The following is a 21,293-nucleotide window of genomic DNA, read 5'->3' as shown; positions in this document are numbered from 1 at the left end:
AAAGAATTTAAACTTCCAAAGTTATCCAGGAAAAGAATCTTGCATCTTGTTTGATGTTAATGACCAATGTGATTGAAAATCAACACTCTAAATTACAAGTAGTTTGGTTATTTTTAGCAGGAGCCAGAGGCTAAATCAACAAAACACCTCTGACATTTATCAGACAGAAATAATAATGGTAAACAGTTCAGTGAGAGAAAAGGATAAACAGACATCTTGTGGTGGAATTTGGCAGGACTGCAGATTTGTTTGAAAGCTTAACCACTTTCTAAAAGGTGGGGGGAAATTCAGCTATGATATTATGCTAGAAAAACAGGGGAAATTCAGCTATGATATTACGCAGAAAAACATCAAACATCTCCCACATCCAAAAGTAAGCTCTTCATTCCTAGAAATATTACAAAATTATATATAATTTTCATGAAATTTTTAATAGTCTACTTATTTAATACTTTGTTTAAGAACATGTATTTCTTCTTCTGGATCATAAGAATTTGAAGGACTAAATAATGCCATTCATCACTAGCTTTCTCCACATACCTACCACATACCTGGAAACTCAATGGAATTGGTTTGTAGATGAAAATAATTCTTCTAAAAATAACTGACATTTGTGAAAAGAGCTGCTTAAATTCAGTACACTTTTCCTCCTTGTCACAGTGAAAGACAACCGTTCTCTTTATCCCTCTTCTTACCCCTCACCAAAGAGAAACCAGACAAGAGCTAAGAGTGAGATTTATCAAGGAATGTATGCTTCTTATTTTTTAAGTTAAAAGCCTTCAGATGCTTCAAGAGTAGATCCTTCTGACAGGAACATCAAATACCTTAGTTTTGAAAATATTAGACACATAAAGTCACACTGCTCTATTATTTAGGCAGGAAGCTGAATACTTTGTTCTTCATTTAAGACGTATGTTACTTTATGGTAGATACCAGTATCAAGAATTTTAATGGACCCAGTTTCTTTCCAACCACCTACTGTACATAAAAAGGAAAAGGCAATAGATATAGACTATTCGGTGCTATAAATTCTTACTAAGGCCTTCAGTGTTCATTTCCATTTTCTCCCTCCAATCCCCAGACCACTTCTATGTGTGTCTTGTTACCATGCAGCAGAGGACTGCATGACAAATGATTGTCTAAATATTATTATCCATTAAGCCAAAGACAGTTTTATTGTGAAGAGTGGCTTGAACACTGCACCTTACTATGTGTATAGAACTCCTTAAGTGCCAGATGGTTTCATTTCAACATTTAAGTTGCTGATCTTTCCATGACACTTGCCAGAAAAAGTTTGGGACACCTCTTCACATGTTTCTTGAAGTAGCCTCTTGATACTAGGGAAGCCTCTCCAGATGTAACCCAGTAAAGATAATACCTTGCAAATCATAAATAAAATGGCCTCAACTAAGCTCACATCAGGAGACTGTCAGCCTGTAGGAAAGCTTTTTCCCTCCAGCAAAACTCAATAAATAAGATAGCTGGGAACTGAAGGTTCAGGGGTGTCATTTTTACTCTGCTTGTACATTAGAATCATCCCAGATCAACTGAATATGAATTTCTAAAGAAGCAGGTCAAGACAGTGGTATCTTTTTTAAATGCTACTTTTTTTTTTTCTTGTCTTTTTAGGGCCGCACTTGTGGCATATGGAGGTTCCCAGGCTAGGGGTCAAATTGGAGCTGCAGTCGCTGGCCTACACCAGAGGCACAGTGACGATGAATCTGAGCCACGTCTGCAACCTACACCACAGCCCACGGCAACGCCGGATCCTTAACCCACTGAGTGAGACCAGGGATTGAACCTGCAATCTCATGGTTCCTAGCTGGATTCATTTCTGCTGCGCCATGATGAGAAGTCCCTAAAATGCTCCTTTGATGATTCTAATGTTCAGTCAGGCTCAGAACAAGTGCTATGTGGCCCACTGACAGGAGAAATATACTTTCTCTTTAAAACCAAAAAGCTACACGTGCTTATGGTTTTTACAGAGATAGCTATATATAAGCAAAAGGAGGAGGAAAAAAATTCATATGCAATTTTGATTTCTAGAGATAGCAATTACTAAAAACCTATTTTCTTCCATTCCTTACTTTGCACGCCTGTGTGAAAATATGTGTGAATATGTAAATCCTGTTTTGTTTCATGCATTTTTCACCTAATATATCAGAAAATATTTAGAATCATGATTTCATTGGGAAAATGGCTGATAATTTTTAAAAAAATGGTCAATGCAATTCAGCCTTTATTTTTGTATTACCTGATTCCAAAAAGTCTAATTCATCATTAGACTGACCTTATCATCAGGAAAGGTCCCTCCCTCCTTACCTCCTTCCTTCCATCTTCCCTCTATCCCTCCTTCCCTCACCTCCTCCTGCCCTTCCTTTTTGTTTTTGAGAAAATTAGTTTATAAAAGAAAGGGAATGTGGAAAAATTGTAGCCATCATACATTGCTCCTGGAAATGTAAAATGATACAGCTACTTTGGAAAACAATCTGGCATTTCCTTAAATAATTAAACACAGTATTATCAATATAATGTAGTTACACCTAAATACTTACCCAAGAAAAAATAAAAGATATGTTCCCAGAAAAATATTTGTATATTTAAATATACAAATATTTAAAGCATCATTACTTTTTTTTGGCTGCTCTGGTGGCATGTGGAAGTTCCTGGGCCGGGGATAAAACTTGTGCCACAGCATCAATGGAGCCACTGCAGTGACAATGCATTAATGGGATCCTTAACCCTCTGAGCCACACAGGAACGCCAAAGCACCATTAGTTTTAATAACCTAAATGTCTATCAACTCATGAAATGATAAATGTGATACTCCATAAAATGCAATATTATTCATAAATAAAATGAAATTAAGTACTGATTCATGCTACAACATGCTAAGTGATGAAAACCTGTCACAAAAGGTCACACATTGCATGATTCCATTCGTATGAAATGTCCCAAATAGGCAAATTTACAAAGACAGAAAGCAGACTAGTGTTTGTTTAGAACTAGGGGTGGACAGGAAAGGAGAATGGGGACTGACCACTAAAGAGTATAAGATTTCTTTTAGTGAGGATGAAAATATTCTAAAAGTAGAATGTGATGACGTATAAACAATGCTGTTAATATGTTAAAAAACACTGAATTATACACTTTATTTTAATTTTTATTTCTTTTTAGGGCCGCACCTGCAGCATATGGAAGTTCCCAGGCTAGGTGTTGAATCAGAGCTGCAGCTGCCTGCCTATGCTACAGCCACAGCACCACCAGATTCCAGCCACATCTGCGACCTACACTGCAGCTTGTGGCAATGCCAGATCCTTAACCCAGTGAGGGAGACCAGGCCTCAAACCTACATCCTCGCATCCTCACGGATATTAGTCAAGTTCTTAACCTGCTAAGCCATAATGGGAACTCCATGAATTATACATTTTAAATGAGTGAATTGTATTGTATGTGAATCATATCTTAATAAAGCCTGTTTTGAAAAACAGAGACCTTATTTTACATCTTAACAATGATCATTCATTACCTCCTTTTAAAGGGACTTATCCCTACTCTTCATTTCCTCCTTCTCCCAAAGGCTTTTTTTTTTTTTTTTTAATGAATGAGCTGATGGTAAACTCTTTACCATCTTTTTCAGGAAAAAAGAGATAAAGAATTAGGAGTTCCCTTATGGCACAGTGGGTTAAGGATCTGGCATTGCCTTTGCTGTGGTGCAGGTCTGATCCTTGGCTTGGAGACCTCCACTTGCTGCAGGCATGACCAAAAAATAAATAAAATAGGAGTTCCCATTGTGGCTCAGTGGAAACAAATCTGACTAGTATCCATGAGGACACAGGTTTGACCCCTGGCCTCGCTCAGTGGGCTAAGGATCTGGCGTTGCTGTGAGCTGTGGTGTACAGTCCTGTGGCACTGCTGTGGCTATGGTGGAGGCCAGCAGCTACAGCTCTGACTCGACCCCTAGCCTGGGAATCTTCATATGCTGAGTGTGGCCCTAAAAAGACATAAATAAATAAATAAATAAATAAATAAAATATGCTACCACCTGTAGCATATGGAAGTTCCTGTTCCAGAGACTGAATCTGAGCCATAGATGCAACCTACATCACAGTTGTGACAACACTGGATCCTTAACTCACTATGCCACAGCAGAAATTTCAAAAATAAAATATTGTTTAAAAAATAATTATAATACCTGCTTAGTTGTTTACAGGACATTTGATATTATAAATCGCAATGTAACTAGAGGCTTAGCTTCAAACCCATGGCAAAAGGAAGATTTGAGTGGGATCCACATTGCTGAGAGGTGCTGTCGACATTCTTTTTTTTTTTTTTAATTTATTTTTTTTTTCCGCTGTACAGCATGGGGACCAAGTTACACTTACATATATACATTTTTTTCCCACCCTTTGTTCTGTTGCAATATAAGTATCTAGACATAGTTCTCAATGCTACTCAGCAGGATCTCATTGTAAATACATTCCAAGAGCAATAGTTTGCAGCCGATAACCCCAAGCTCCTGATTCCTCCCACTCCCTCCCTCTCCCCCCTGGGCAGCCACAAGTCTATTATCCAAGTCCGTGATTTTCTTTTCTGTGGAAATGTTCATTTGTGCTATATATTAGATTCCAGTTATAAGTGATATCATATGATATTTGTCTTTGTCTTTCTGACTTATTTCACTCAGTATGAGAGTCTCTAGTTCCATCCATGTTGCTGTAAATGGCATTATGTCATTCTTTTTTATGGCCGAGTAGTATTCCATTGTGTATATATAGCACCTCTTCCTAATCCAATCATCTGTCAATGGACATATGGGTTGTTTCCATGTCTTGGCTATTGTGAATAGTACTGCAATGACATTCTTTTGATATTAAAATAACCTTCTTGAAGGCTTGAATTCTTGGAACACAGCATCCACTTAGCTAAATATCTGATTTGTCCTTTTTAGGCTGAAAACACACCTTAAAATAACTCTGTGTTGTTCTGAAAAAAGTTATCATTGAAAAGTTTCATTCTCATTACTTATCCTCCTGAAAATATAGGTACATAATTCATATTGGCAATGGGTTGAGAGGTACAAAAGAGGAAGTTCAGGCTGCTAAGAGAGTTATGGGGAGTTATGAAATTTAGTAGCATTTTGTATTGATAAGGAGGGACATAACAGCAAACACTTACTTCTCCCCTGACTGCATGTTGTGGTTAACTTGATTAAAGACAGGTTTAGAGTCAGCTTGAGCTTCAGGGTTCCACTAAGCTGGTCAAACTCAATTGTTACTTGAAATTTCACTTGGACACTTGGAAATAGCAATTTGAGGAGATTGGGGGATTTTTTCCCTCCCTTTTTGCTTTCAAGTGGTACAAAATAATGTGAAATTTTCTGGCCACTCATAGGCTGATTGAGTATGTATAATGAGGAGTCAACCACCAGCTAATCTCCCAGGGCAGACATCCCAGAACTGGTGGGTACATTCCCTTAGAATTAAAGTACCAGGCGAAAGCCTCATAAGGGGGACAAATGGAGGCATTAATCTTGACAAAAACCCAAAAGCATTTCTCATTATTTTTATATTTGAAGTGATGTAAAAGAAACTGTGGGAAGAAAAGGTAATTTAAAAGAAGTTGTATACCTAGTATTAAAATAGAGGGGTCTATGTCAAAGTTTAATTCATGGTCCATTCACGAAGGGTCTTCTGTCTAGAAAGTGAATGATATAGAAAATAAATAGTATATTATACTATAATAGTCCTGTGGCATAAACTGTTATTGATTCTTGCAGAGGCTTATATCCTTAAGTCAAACTATGTCTGTATTTTTTTTTTTAACAAATGCCCCAGAAATACTGGTCCTTGCCAAAATGTAATTCTAAAGGTTAGTGGTCTTCAAATTTTAATTGAGTTTACTTTTTAGAGCAGTTTTTGGTTTAGAAAAACTTGAGGAAAAAGTAAAAAGAGTTTGCATCTAGCCCCTCTCCCCTGCCCCTATTCTTTAGTTTTCCCTATTATTAACATCTTGCACAACAGGGATACTTTGCTACAAGTTATGAAACAATATTGATACATTATTATTAAAAAGGCCATACTTACATTAGGGTTCATCCTTTGCGTTGTATAGTTCTTTGGGTTTTGAAAAATACATAATGTTAGGTAGCCACCATTGCAGTATTACACGTTGATAGTTTCATTGAAGTAAAAGTTCTCTATTTTCCATCCATGCATCCATTCCTCCTTTTCATCCTCCAAAGCTCTGGCAAACACAGATCTTTTTATAGTCTCTATAGTTTTGCCTTTTCTTGAATGTATTACAGTTGAGCTCATACAATAAGTAATCTATTCAGCTTGGCTTCTCTCATTTAGTAATATGCATTTAAAATGACATCTTTTCATGACTTGATAGCTTATTTGTATTTACTGCTGAATAATACCGCCTTCAGTGTATATATGTACCATGGTTTATTTACCTATTCATTTTTATTTTATTTTATTTTATTTTACTTTATTTTATTTTACTTTTTTATTTTATTCTTTTGTCTTTTTAGGGCCACACCTGCGGCATATGGAGGTTCCCAGGCTAGGGGCCTAATCCAAGCTGTAGCTACTGGCCTACACTACAGCCACAGCAACGCGAGATCCAAGCCACATCTGCAACCTACACCACAGCTCTCAGCAGTACCGGATCCTTAAACTACTGAGTAAGGCCAGGGATCGAACCCGCAACCTCATGGTTCCTGGTTGGATTCGTTTCCACTGGGCCATTATGGGAACTCCTACCCATTCATTTTTAAAGGACATCTTGGAGTTCCTGTCACGGCTCAGTAGAAGCAAATCTGACTAGCATCAATGAGGATGTAGGTTTGATCCCTGGCCTCACTTAGTGGGTTAAGGATCTTGCATTGCTGTGAGCTGTGGTGCAGGCTGGCAGCTACAGCTCTGATTCGATTCCTAGCCTGGGAACCTTCACATGCCATGGGCACGGCCCTAAAAAAAAAAAGGTAAAGGACATATTGATTGCTTTTAGCTTTGTTTAGCTCTGTAACACACCGTCATATTTCCAGAGTGGATATTCCATTTTGCATTTCAACCAGAAATGAATGAGATTTCCTATTGCTGCATATCCTTGACAATATTTGGTATTAGTGTTCTGGATTTAACCATTAATAGTTGTACAGTAGTATCTCATTGTTTTAATTTGCAATTTCTTGATGACATATAAGGTTGAACATCTTCTCATATGCTTATTTGTAAGTATATCATCTTTGGTGAGAGGCTTGTTCAGATCTTTTGCCCACTTCCTAATTGGGTTGTTTGGTTTCTTATTGCTGAGTACTAAGTGTTCTTCACATATTTTTTCTTCTTCTATAGGATACAGAAGATATAGAATATGTGTTTTGCAAAGATTTTCTTCCAGGCAGTGTCTTATCTTTCATTCTCTTTTCATCCTCATTCTACTATATAGCATAATAATAGGCACAAAGTAGAATCAATAAACATTAATTAAATGAACAAATAAGGTAATGAGGGTCCACTTTCCTTTAGGCATTCCTATTGCTAGCCTAAAGTTTCTTCCAACCACAGGAAAATCTAATTGCAGATGAATGGTTATCTTTAAAATCCTTTTTTTCAAATATACAGAGCTTCTTGGAAATCTGAAAAGTGTTTGAGTATTATATTAGCCTCAAATTATCTCAACAGAAAACATATGTCTCCTATTGGGATGTCCAGTAGTGAGGAGATAGTAATAATTTATTTGAGGAAAAGGAAGACTGTGTGTTCACATAGAAAACTTAAAAGAGTTTGGAATAAATGAATTTATCATTATAAAGCAGGTCACTTAAAAAGCACTTTTTTCCCCTGGACTCTTTGTACAAAACCAAGTTTGGCTTCATAATTTTTTTCTCTATAGAATCATTCTCCATAAATCCAGTGTTTTCTAGGGATCAGTTATTCAAATGCACATATGTCAGTTTGAGACTTGCTATAACAGTTTATAAAATGAATATGCAATTAACAATAGGAAGAGGGATTATTCTCCATGAAAATCTGTTACTGCATTTTGAAAAGGCTATAATTGATGTGCTATAAGAGTCAAAGCAGTGTTTTCCAAAGTGTACCACTTGATCTTTAGATGAAAAGGTGACTTCTTTTACAATAGCTTCTCCAGTCTAATTAGCCTTGAAACTTTTTATAAAATAGGTCATTCCTGTTATAGAGATTATAATGAATATATTATAACATTTAATGTCAAAAATTCTGCAATGAAAAAAGCCACCAGATTTTAACCAATTTGGCTGTGGAACCCTTCTCCAATTTATTAGTTTCCTCTGATATCTATTACCATCCCGTTAAATACCCTTTGGGGTAGAATTTCTTAAAATACTTTTTTTTTAATCCAAAGAAACCTATTTTGAATTTTTTTCTGAAAATCAGGGAGGATAGAGCAGAAAACTAATGAAGGTCTCCTGCTTGCTTATTTTTTTGTGCTGCATGACAGATTCTGGGGGAGGGAGGCAAGATAGAGACACAGGCAATAATAATGGGTAACAAAGAAGTCCCAATGATCCTTTTGATGGTGTATTTTAAAGTTTATTTGATGTCTATAATGAAACGAATTTAAAAAGATTAAGAGAATGTCATGGAACTATGGTGGTAAAACATAAGGATGAACAGATACCAATTCCTAGGGTTGGATTTGCATACTGATTCACATTCACCTTTTACATATTTTATGTATATTATCTTATATATATTCTTTTGCTTTTTCTGACCTAAGAATTATAGAGGAAAGGAATTTCATTTCATATTGTATTGCACAGTACATAAAAGTATAGCATATATAATTTGGTGATGACATCAGCCTCCAGTAAAATGTAGTCAGCATGTTATTTAAGCACACTTGTTGCAAATAAAATTCAACCTTAACACTTTGCCATCTGTAAAAGTATTGTATTACATCTTGCTAAAATAAAAACTTCTTTATGTGTTAATGTAACAGTCACTCTGAACCAGTTGTTTTTTAGAATGATGCTTTGAGAGAAGTAATCACAGATTTAACACAAACAGCCAAAAGAAATGGAAGACATGCTTAGCACACCTCATAAAAAACAAGTTACATTTGCAGTGATTTAGGAGACAGACAACAGATTTGAAGATGTTAATAAGCATGGAGCACATCAAAATAAGAAGCCTGCCTTGTGTGAGAAGAAAATTAGAATATGGTATTAAAGAGAATTAAACTGAAATAGATAGATACATTAAATGTATACTGACAGATTTTGAAATACATGAGAAATTTGAAATTATACTATTTATCTTGGGCTACTGTGGCACCCTTACTGTGAATCAGTGTAATCTTCAGAGAAACAATTACATTAGGGAAAAAAAAAAAATCTAAAAAAAGCATAGTGGCTGGGCTAACTGAACTCTCAGGTCCCTTAAGACCTTATAATATTAACTGCTATAGTACAATAAAAAGCATATAAATGCTTGAGTTGGATTGTGTTTGAATCTTGGTTCTGGCACTTTCTAGTTCTTTTATGATTGAGCAACTTATTTAATTTCCCTGAGTCTCAGTTTCCTAATCAATAAGATGGGTCTTAAAAATAAAATACTTTTCTTGAAGAGCTATTGAATGACTATGCAGTGCTTAGAAAGATCCAAAAACTTCCAGTAAAACATCAAACAAAAAAGGTCTCATCTAAGGATTAGGATTCAGAATAGCATCAGACTTCTCAGTAGCAACACTGAAAGATAAAAGATGGTAAAACAGGCATCCAAAATCATGAATAAAAATTAATTTCAATCAAGAATTTTGTACCTGGCCAATCTTTCAGTCAGCTATGAGTACATAATAAAGATACCTTCAAAAATGCAAGATATAAAAATTCCAATGAGGGGAGATAGGACTAACATGGTGAAGTAGAAAGGCTGAAGCTCACCTTCTCTCATGAAAGTGGCAAAATTACAACCAACTGTTGAAAAACCTTCAACAAAATAGACTGAAAACTATCAAAAAAGAAATCCTACTCTAAAAGCAAAGAGGAGGCAGATTGAGATGGTGGGAGGGGTGATTATGTGATATAAACAACCCTATACCTACCGGGTGGGCAGCCCACAGACTGGAAAGTAACTATATCACAGACCCTGGCCCATAGGAGTGAGAGTTCTGAGTCCCACATCAGGTTCCCACGTCTGAGGATCTGGCATTGGGAGGAGGAATCCCCAGAGCATTTGGTGTTGAGGGCCAGCAGGGCTTGTGTGTATCAGTCCACAAGCATGATGGAAATGGAGACTCTACTCTTAAAAGGTGTAGACAGGATTTCATGTGCACTGGGTCTCAGCGTAAAGCAGGAGATGCCATAGGAATCTGGGTCAGATCTGCCTGTGGCTCTTGGAGGATCTCTTGGGAAAAGAGAGGGCAAAAGTGGCTCACTGGGGGAAGGACATTGGAGGTAAAGGTCTCGGGAACAATCACCAGTGTGAACTTCTCTAGAGGTGGCTATTTTGGAAAAATCTGGCCCCACCCATCAGGGCTAAGAAGCCCAGGCCAAATAACAAACCAGATGGGAACACAGCACTTCCAATCAGCAAACAGGCTCCCTAAAGACCACCCCCTCCCCAGGCACATAGCTGCCTCTAACCTCAGTCAGAGACAAAGCCCCACCCACCAGAGGGATAAGAATCAGCTCTACCTACCAGTGGGCAGGCACCAGTCCCTCTAATCAGGAAGCCTGCAGCAAACCCCCATACCAACTTCAGCCACAAGAGGGGCAGACATCAGAAGCAACAGAGTCTACAACCCTATTGTCTGCAGAAAGGAGACCACACTAAAAATCTATTCAAAGTGAAAAGGCAGAGAATTACGACTCAGATAAAGGAACAAGAAAAAAATTTCAGAGAAGGAGCAGATTGATCTGGAGATTACCAACCTCCATGAAAAAGACTTTAGAATAATGATAGTAATGATGATTCAAGATCTTGGAAATAGGAGTTCTCATTGTGGTGCAGCGGAAATGAATCTGACTAGGAGCCATCAGGTTGCAGGTTTGATCCCTGGCCTCACTCAGTGGGTTAAGGATCTGGCCTTGCCATAAGCTGTGGTGTAGGTTGCAGATGCAGCTTGGATCCTGCATTGTTGTGGCTATAGTATAGACCAGAAGCTGTAGCTCTGATTCAACTTCTAGCCTAGAAACCTCCATATGCCACGGGTGCGGCCCTAAAAAGCAAAAAAAAAAAAAAAAAAAAAAAAAAAAAAAATCTTGGAAATAAACTGGAAGCAAAGATTGAGAAATTACAAGAAACATTGAACAAAAAAACAGAAGATTTAAAGATTAAGCAAGCAGAGATGCAGAATAAAATAACTGAAATAAAGAATTCATTAGAAGGAGCCAACAACAGAATACAGGAGGCAGAAGAACAAATAAGGGAGGTGGAAATAACTGACATGGAACAGAAAAAAGAAACTCATTCTATGAGGCCACCATCACCCTGATACCAAAACCAGATAAAGATACCACATAAAAAAGAAAACTACAGGCCAATATCATTGGTGAACATAAATGCAAAAATCTTCAAAAAAATACTAGCAAACGAAATCCAGTAATACATTAAAAAGGACCATACACCATTATCAAGTGGGATTTATCCCAGAGATACAAGGATTTTTCAGTATCTGCAAATCAATCAGTGTGATAGACACATTAACAAACTGAAGAATAAAAACCATATGATCCTCTCAATACATGCAGAAAAAGCTTTTGACAAAATCCAACACCCATTTCTGATTAAAACCCTCCAGAAAGTGGGCAGAGAGGGAACCTATCTCAACATAATAAAGGCCATATATGACAAACCCACAACTAACATCATTCTCAATGGTGAAAAGTTGAAGGATTTCCTGCTAAGATCAGGAACAAGACAAGTACATCCACTCCCGCCACTACTATTCAACATAGTTTTGGAAGTACTACCCATGGCAATCAGAGGAGAAAAAGAAATAAAAGGAATCTAAATTGGAAAGGAAGAAGTAAAACTATCACTGTTTGCAGATGATATGATACTATATTTAGAAAATCCTCACGACACTATCAGAAAACTGTTAGAGCTTATAAATGAATTTGGTAAAGCTGCAGCATACAAAATTAATAAACAGAAATTGACTGCATTTCTATATACTAACGATGAAAGATCAGAAAGAGAATTCAGGAAAACAATCCTATTTACCATCGCATAAAGAAGAATAAAATACCTAGGAATAAACCTACCTAAAGAAACAAAAGAAAAAAAAAGGAGTTCTTGTCATGGCTCAGTGGTTAGCAAACCTGACTAGCATCCCTGAGGATGTGGGTTCGACTCCTGGCCTTGCTCAGTGGGTTGGGGATCCGGCATTGCTATGAGCTGTGGTGTAGGTCACAGATGTGGCTCAGATCCCATGTTGCTGTGGCTCTGGTGTAGGCCAGTAGCTACAGCTCTGACTGGACTCCTAGCCTGGGAACCCCCATCTGTCGCAGATGTGGCCCTAAAAAGACCAAAAAAAAAAAAAAAGAGAGAGAGAGAGAGAGACAAAAGACCTGCACTCTGAAAACTATAAGATGCTGATGAAAGAAATTAAAGTCGACACAAACAGATGGACAAATACACCATGCTATGAGATTGGAAGAATCAATATTGTCCCAAAATGACTATACTGCCCAAGGCGATCTACAGATTCAATTTAATCCCTATCAAATTATCAATGGCATTTTTCAAGAACTAGAACAAAATACTTTAAAGTTTGTTTGGGAGTTCCCATCAGGAGTGGCTCAGCAGTAACAAATCTGACTAGTATCCATAGGATGCAGATTCTATCCCTGGCCTTGCTCAGTGGGTTAAGGATTCAGCACTGCCATCAGCTGTGATGTAGGTCACAGATGTGGCTTGCATGTGGCATTGTTGTGGATCTGATTCAACCCTTAGCCTGGGAACCTGCATTTGCCATGGTGTGGCCCTAAAAAGATTAAAAAAAAAAAAAAGTTTGGAAGCACAAAAGACCCAAAATAGCCAAAGCCATCCTGAGAAAGAAAAATGGAACTAGAGGAATCAGGCTCCCTGACTTCATACTCTACAACAAAGCTACAGTCACAAAACAATATGATAGTGGCACAAAAACAGAATTATAGATCAGTGGAACAGGATAGACAAGCCCAGAGTTAAACCCACACACCTACAGCCAACTAATCTATGACCAAGGAGGTAAGAAAATACAACAGAAAAAAGTCCCTTCAAAAAGTGGCGCTGGGAAAACTGGACAGCTCCATGTAAAAGAATGAAATTAGAACATTCCCTAACACCATACACAAAAATAAACTCAAAATGTGATTAAAGACCTAAATATAAGACCAGATTCTACAAAGTTTTCAGAGGAAAACATAGGCTGTACACTCTTACATAAACCACAGCAGTATCTTTCAGATACACCTTCTAGAGCCATGACAATTAAAAGAAAAATAAACAAATGGGACCTAATTAAACACAAAAATTTTTGCACATCAAAGGAAACCCTAAACAAAACAAAACAACAACCCACATAATGGGAGAAAATATTTGCAAATGAAGTGACTGACAAGGGAGTTAATCTCCAAATTACATAATTACAAATATTCAATACCAAAGAAAAACAAACAACCCCATCAAAAAATGGGCAGAAGATATAAACAGACAACTCTCCAAAGAAGACATATGGATGGCCAAAAAACACATTAAAATATGTTCAATATCACTAATAACTAGAGAAATGAAAATCAAAACCACTATGAGGTACCACCTTACACCAGCCAGGATGGTCATCATCCAAAAAAAAAAAAAAAAAAAATCTAAAAACGATAAATGCTGGAGAGGGTGTTGAGAAAAGGTAACTCTCTTATACTGTCAATGGGAATGTAAATTGGTGCAACCACTATGGAAAATGGTGTGGAGATTCCTCAAAAAACTAAAAATAGAATTACCATATGATTCAGCAGTCCTACTCCTGGGCATCTATCCAGAGAAAACCATGACTTAAAAAGATACATCTAACCCAGTGTTCACTGTAGCACTGTATACAATAGGCAAGACACAGAAGCAATCTAAATGTCCAACAACAGAGGAGTGGATAAAGAAGATGTATACATATATATATAAAATGGAATATTACTCAGCCATAAAAAGGAATGAAATAATGGCATTTTCAGCAACATAGATGGACCTAGAAGCTATCTTGCTATGTTAGTCAGACACTGAGAGGCAAACATCATGTTATCACTTCTATATCGAACCTAAAAAAAGGATACAATGAATTTACTTCCAGAATAGAAAATGACTCACAGACTTTGAAAAGCTTATGGTTACCAAAGGAGACAGGTTGGGAGGAGGGGTGGGCTGGGGGTTTGGGACGGAAATGTTGTAAAATTATGTTGTGACGATTGCTGTACAACTATAAGCATAGTAAAATTTATTGTATTAAAAAAAATTCCGGTGAGAGTTCCTACTGTGGTGCAGCAGGTTAAGAATCTGACTGCAGGAGTTCCCATTGTGGCTCAGTGGTTAATGAATCCGACTATGAACCATGAGGTTGTGGGTTCGATCCCTGGCCTTGCTCAGTGGGTTAAGGATCCAGTGTTGCTGTGATCTGTGGTGTAGGTTGCAGACGGCTCAGATCCCGCCTTGGTGTGGCTGTGGTGTAGGCCGGTGGCTACAGCTCCGATTGGACCCCTAGCCTGGGAACCTCCATGTGCCGCGGGAGCAGCCCTAAAAATGGCAAAAAAAAAAAAAAAAAAAAAAAAAAGAATCTGACTGCAGAAAAGTTTAGTCTCAGCAAATCTCCTGCTACCACACTCACAAGAGAATGATGTACAACCCAGAAATCTATTTCATTAATATTTAGTGATAAGCATCATGATCATGTACCCTAGAACACTGTTTATTATCTGGCCATTGTATTCAATCCCTAATGGAAAATCTACATAAGAAAGATAATCATAATAAGAAAGTTGTTTTTTTGTAAATACAAATCCAAGTGAAGGAAGATATTCATGATGGCCAATATACTCATGTCCACTATCAGGATATAATAAAAAGAAAGCCTTTTGCGGGGGGGGAAGAAGATAATGTATTCTTATTCAAAGTATTGTTCTGCACTTAATTGTTGCCCTCTCTGTTAAGTCATTCTTTCTATAACTGGATTAAACCTATGGCTTTACCTTTTTGGAGGGTTTTCAAAATGTCCTCAGTCATATACTTACAAGCTATCTTTTTAGAGTGAACTACCTCTATACTTCAATGATTATGTATGATTATTATTCTTTCATTCAAACAAACTGTATTTCTAATGAGGGCATCTCACCATAGCCCTGTGTGTATTGACTACGTATATACCCTGACAAACTGAATACAAGTAATAAGAATTATCCAACAGAATCATCACAAAACAAACCTGCATTTGGGAATATTCAGCGAATATTTTGTAGCAAGAAACAGAAACTAGCAGAAGTAAAGAGCTATTATTATGATAATAGATCTTATAGTATACAAGAAAAAGCTAAGCAAATTTCTGAATGGATAAGATCACTGAGGACCTCAGCAGCAAGAGGTCCTGAATCACTACCATAGGGTTCCACTATTTTGGGAACCCAGTTATACTACATGCTAGGATTTTACCCTTAATATGACTTAGTTACACTTCATATAAGCATTATTTTTCTGTTCCCCAATCTCTTTGGTTTTTGAACATGTACTTTCTAAAGGTGGAGTGTATGTATATATATATATATATATATATATATATATATATCCTTGAGCAGTCACAACCCCTTTTGTAATCATATCACATACACACACACGCTAACCATTTAAATTCATCTGGCAAAAAAAAAAAGTAGAACAAAATTTGGTATAATTTCAGGAAAGAGTAACTTTTGATAGGGATATTTTTTTTAAAATGTCAGATTAAAAAGCACTGTGTAGAAATACAAGGTCAATCCAATGTCCCTGTGTCGGATTGTTAAATTTGAACTATTCTTTACCAGTGATGCTATAACCACTAATCCCAGTCACCTTGACCCTTTGTATCATTAGTCACAGTGGGGACTGCTGTCGTGTGAATGGATCAATGCAAATCCACCCCATTACTGAAATACTATCCCAAATTGCATGCCCTATAGTAGGTAAGGGTTAACATCTTGATTTATAAGGAGTTAATTATAACCACCATTGAAACTAAAATCAAGAGCCGGAATTAAAACAAGTTTAAAGACAATCTAAAAATGTGGAAAGACTAGAGAATAGAGCAACTTGGAAAAGGGAAAACTAGTGTGAAGGAAAAGGTAGAAAGGAAAGCCACCATCCAGATAGAGGATAAAGGGAACAGGAAAATAGAGAAAAGAGAAATGAAATATTGCAGATGCACTGTACTTTGAAAAGTTGAGCTAACTTCATACAAACTATCACATTTTAAGGCTCTGTTTAAAAAGACAGCGATCTAGAAACCATTTTTGAGGATTCAATTTTCTTCACCACACAAATTGTAAATGTCTCTCTTTAAATAAGGGGGCTATATAGCTACACTGAATGACGTGAAACTTGTTTCAAATGAGGGACTAATATTTTCAAATTTATATATAATAGGCAGAGTTTCTTAATCTGGAATACATGGTCTCTCAAGTGATCCAGAGACAGAATTCTAGAGGATCTGTAAACGTGGATTGGAAATATTATATCTTTATTAACAGTCAACTAAAAATGAGCATTTCCTCCAATTATGAATGTAAATAATAAACCACAGTATTCTTAGGAACTTATTTATTTAATTAATTAATTTATTTGCTTTCTTAGGGCCATGCCTGCAGCATATGGAAGTTCCCAGGCTATGGGTTGAATCAGAGCTGAAGCTGCCAGCCATAGACACAGCCACAGCAACTCAGGATCCAAGCTGCGTCTGCAACCTACACCACAGCTCATGGCAACGCCAGATCCTTAACCCACTGAGCGAGGCCAGGGATCAAACCTGCATCCTCATGGATACATCTTAACCCGCTGAGCCACAACGGGAACTCCCAGGAACTCATATTTATGTCATATTATATAATTGTTGCAGATATAACAAGCTAACATTTAAGCTTATTACTTCTTTGAAATTACATTAGTTATTAGACCTGCTTCTGGATATTGTTATTGTGTCAATAAACAAAACATTTTTATTACTGTATCACAAATTTTTTTTCTTTTTAATATTTTGATAACTGTATTCCAATATAATTGGTTTCCTTTATACTACTATGTATTTTACATTAGGCATCTAAAGACATTATTGTGAGAAATATTTTCATGAGCTTCACTAGACTGCCAGAAATTCTATGGAATGAAATTTCAAGATTCCTGATTAAGGAGGCTCAAAATATCAGATAGTATTTTAAAGAAGAAAAAAAATAGCAAATAGTATCGAAGTATGTAAGTAAAAAGCAGAAGTACCTTGTTATCTTCACAGATTCCTATTACCCAGTTTGCTCTTTGGTGTGTATTCTTCCTCATGTTTTCTAATCATATTAAAAATATTATTAGATATTAAAATACCTATTATAGACATTAAAAATTTCTTATAGAGCCTTAAAAAATGTAAAAACAGAATAAGAATGTACAAAATGTCCTACAACATGGTTTTTAAATTTAACAGTAGATTGTGGATATTTCTCCATATCACTACATGTAAATTTACCTCATTTTATTGGCCACACCCATGGCATGCAGAAGGTCCTGGGCCAGCAACTAAACCTGCGCCACAGCAGTAATCAGAGCCACAGCAGTGATAATGCCAGGTCCTTAACCCGCTAAGCCACCAGAGAACTTGTATGTCATTTTTTAAAAAAATTGTGTCAGTATTTCATGCTATTGTTATACCACAAATTATTTAATTGGTCTTCTATTAATGAGTATTTAGATCTATTCAAACAAATTGCAGTGAACATCCTATTCACAGAAGTGGTACTGAAAATTTTTAATAATCCTTATGTCATGGACAATGACCAATAACAATAGAACACAATTTTAGTGGTAGATGGAGGTTTCAGTGATCCCATGCAAGACTAGGCATTAATTCTTTATTTCTGGGTCACAAAGAAGTCCATGGCAGAGGGTAAGGTGGCTGAGGCATTGGATGAAGAACTCAACTCAAGGTGCAGCAACCATTTTAACAACCTGCATTGCTATAACATTGCCTTCTGGTTGAATGTAAATTATGATTGCACATATATCAACATTTCTGTCAGTCCATCCATTAATAGCTACAGTGCAGTTGCTAGATCAATGGAAATTTATATTTATATTCAGATAAACAATGCCAAATTGCCTTTCAAAAAGTTCTGTAATTTTTCTAAGAAAATTTCACAAAAAATATCATTTTTCATCTTTGTCTACATTCACAAAGAAACTTTAATACTTAATATTATCAAATTACAATCCTTGCTTAACACCTATTTATAGAAATTTGTATCACTCTCCTTTATTTAACATTTTTAAAAATTGACTGAGATTCACTGTCTTTTCATAGGTTTGTATGATTAGTGTTTCATTTTTCTGAGGCCTGCCACTTTGAGTCCTTTGTGCATTCTGATATTAAGGGTTTTTTTGCTCTTCAAATTGAGTTAAAAAATGTGTATTAAGAAAATTAGTTCTTTTTTCTAACATATTTGTCACATTAATTTTTTCAGTTTATATCTTTTGGCTTTACTGATCTTTTTAAATAGAGAGAAAATTTTCATTTCTCTGTAGTCAAAATTATCAGTCTTTTCCTTCTGAATTCTGTGTCTTGAGTCACTTTTTAAAAGCCTTTCCCATTCCAATTTTATTAAAAACAGTCATTTGAGTTTTTTAAAACTACTTTTATGGCTTTAGTTTAAATTGTTTTGATCCATCTGGAATTTATTTTAGTATAATGAGTGAGGTAGGACTCTAGCTTAATTATTTTCCAAATGGCTAGCCAGTCATCCCAACACTACTTATTGACTAATCAGTCTTACTCCCCAAGATTATATTAAATTCTCAAATGCACTTACATCCATTTTTAGACTTTCTGATCTGTTCCATTGATATTTTTATTCCTTTTCTAGTGTCATACTATTTTAATTACTTTAACTTTATATTTCAGCCTTTACCCGGGATGTCACACTTTGGTACTCTGTCAGATTTATCTCAGTAATTTGATGCATCCAATCATCTGCCATAAAATCTTCTGAATTGCTTTTTTACATTTCAAAAAACTACTTGCTAACTGGAATCAGGGTGAATTCATAAATTAAATTAGAGATAATTGATATTACAATAATAAATTTTTCTGTAAAAGAAAATTTTATGTCTTCCCATATATAGACATCTTCAGGAGAATTTTATTTTTTTTTTAGAGCTTATTTCTAGTTTTTTGATTGTCAATTCAATTGCAGACTGGATTTTTTCTTTTCTTTTCTTTTTTCCACTTAGGGCCACACCCATAGCATATGGAAGTTCCCAGGCTAGGGGTTAAATCATAGTTGCAGCAGTCAGCCTACACTACAGCCGCAGCAACACCAGATCCAAGCCAAGTCTGCAACCTACACTGCAGCTCACAGCTACACCGGATCCTTAACCCACTGGGCAAGGCCAGGGACTGAATCTGCATCCTCATGGATCCTCAGGTTCTTAACCTGCCGAACCACAATGGGAAATGTGGATCTTTTCTTTCCATATAATCTCAAACTAATTTTTTGGTTGTTGGGAAAGTTAATTAATTAATTAATATTATTATTAAATTATTTATTTATATATAATATATATTTATTTGTGTGTGTGTATATATATATATTTTGTCTATATGCCCATGGCATATGGAAGTTCCCAAGCCAGGGATCAAACCTGTGCCACAGTTGCAGCAACACCAGATCTTTAACCTGCTGAACCACAGGGGAACTTATGTGATTTTATTTATTTATTTATTTATACTTTATTTATTTATTTATTTATTTATTTATTTTTGGCCAAGCTCAAGGCATGTGAAAGTTCCCAGGCCAGGGATCTAAACCAGCAACGACCAGAGACATAGCAGTGACAATGCTAGATCCTTAACCTACTGAACCACCAAGGAAATCCAATGATTTACTTTTTTAAACTAGTATGCTTACTGAGTTCTAATTTTTCCCATTATTTACTTGCTTTTGTTGGGTTTTCTAAACAACCACAATACCACTTGCAAATATTTTCTCTTCTCTTACACTATCTGTAGTTTTTATTTAGTTTTCTCCTCTAATTTCATTTTTAAAACAGGAAAAGCATCCACACAATAGGAAATAGATGGGGAATTTCTCCAGAGACAAAGCTTTGTCAAGATCCTTGGGTAAAATAAAGTCTAAGGATACCTATTCCTGTTCAAGCAAGGTACTTTTGAATATAGTCTTTACTGTGTAAATAATCCTTGGTCATATTTTTAAGTTCAGTGCATACCTCCTGCCCTATAATTGCTCTAATAATTTTAAAATAAAAACCTGATATCTGTGGACAGTTATAAATAACCAAAATGGAAGTTGTTCACACCATGCTTTCAGAATGCACTTGTTTAGCTTTACTTTGCCAATAACTTAAACCATATGGAAAGTGCAAATTCTCCTCCACAAACACACTCTACAAGTGGCATACACAATAAATGATAGCGTTTGACAAGTTTGTACCAGTTTATTTCTTTTCAGAGACAGAAAAGCCAGTTGTTACAATCAGGGTAAAGTGAAAAAACATGTACCTTACCAAATCCAAGAATTATTATTATTTTTTTGCCTGTGTTAAATCATATTTATACAATAGCAGCTTTGCTAGACAGGTTGCGATATAGCCACTCCTATTCCCTCTGCTCCCATTCCAGAAGCTGAGGGATCAGTGACATAGTGGTGATGAAGTTAATATTAAATATCATTTGGTGATGAGGTTGATAACTTTTAGGAGCATGAAGCTGAAGACACTGATGGACTTCCAGATGTTCTGACCAGTTGTTCTGAAAATCAACTTGAGAAACTAAAGGCTGAGTTTCACTGCACGTTAAAATCAACAACTCAGGCTTGTCAGCTGAGATGCTATAGGTCAGATATAGAGACAAGACATGAAAAGGAGTAATATACAGAAACTAATTTCTCAAACCACTGCCTCCCTCTCCCCTTTCTCTAATAGTGAAGGGAGTGGAAGTAAAAGTACTTAAGGATACTCAGATTTGAACTGTGAACTTTTTTTTTTTTTTTGCATGGGATAAAAGTAACCCCTCTGTTGTTCTTATGT

The 21,293-nt window shown here is 36.2% G+C and overlaps 1 long non-coding RNA gene across 6 annotated transcripts in view; it reads right to left on the bottom strand.

Annotated features, from left to right (window-relative positions):
* Positions 1-21,293, bottom strand: part of LOC110260238 — a 125,338-nt gene that overhangs the window by 34,081 nt on the left and 69,964 nt on the right. For 4 of the 6 annotated variants that reach the window (XR_002343162.1, XR_002343159.1, XR_002343158.1 and 1 more), the window contains exon 4: positions 6,087-6,246. The exons of 1 other annotated variant lie outside the window; for it this stretch is intronic. This is a non-coding gene — a long non-coding RNA (uncharacterized LOC110260238). Of the gene's footprint in view, positions 1-4,786; positions 5,698-6,086; positions 6,247-21,293 lie in introns of those variants that run through there. One more of the 6 variants, XR_002343160.1, reaches the window with a different exon arrangement.

This window comes from Sus scrofa, chromosome 4, assembly GCF_000003025.6.
Source record: "Sus scrofa isolate TJ Tabasco breed Duroc chromosome 4, Sscrofa11.1, whole genome shotgun sequence".
Taxonomy (NCBI): Eukaryota; Metazoa; Chordata; class Mammalia; order Artiodactyla; family Suidae; genus Sus; species Sus scrofa.
The sequence above is the reverse complement of the archived record's forward strand: the minus strand, read 5'-3'. Positions and strand labels throughout refer to the sequence as shown.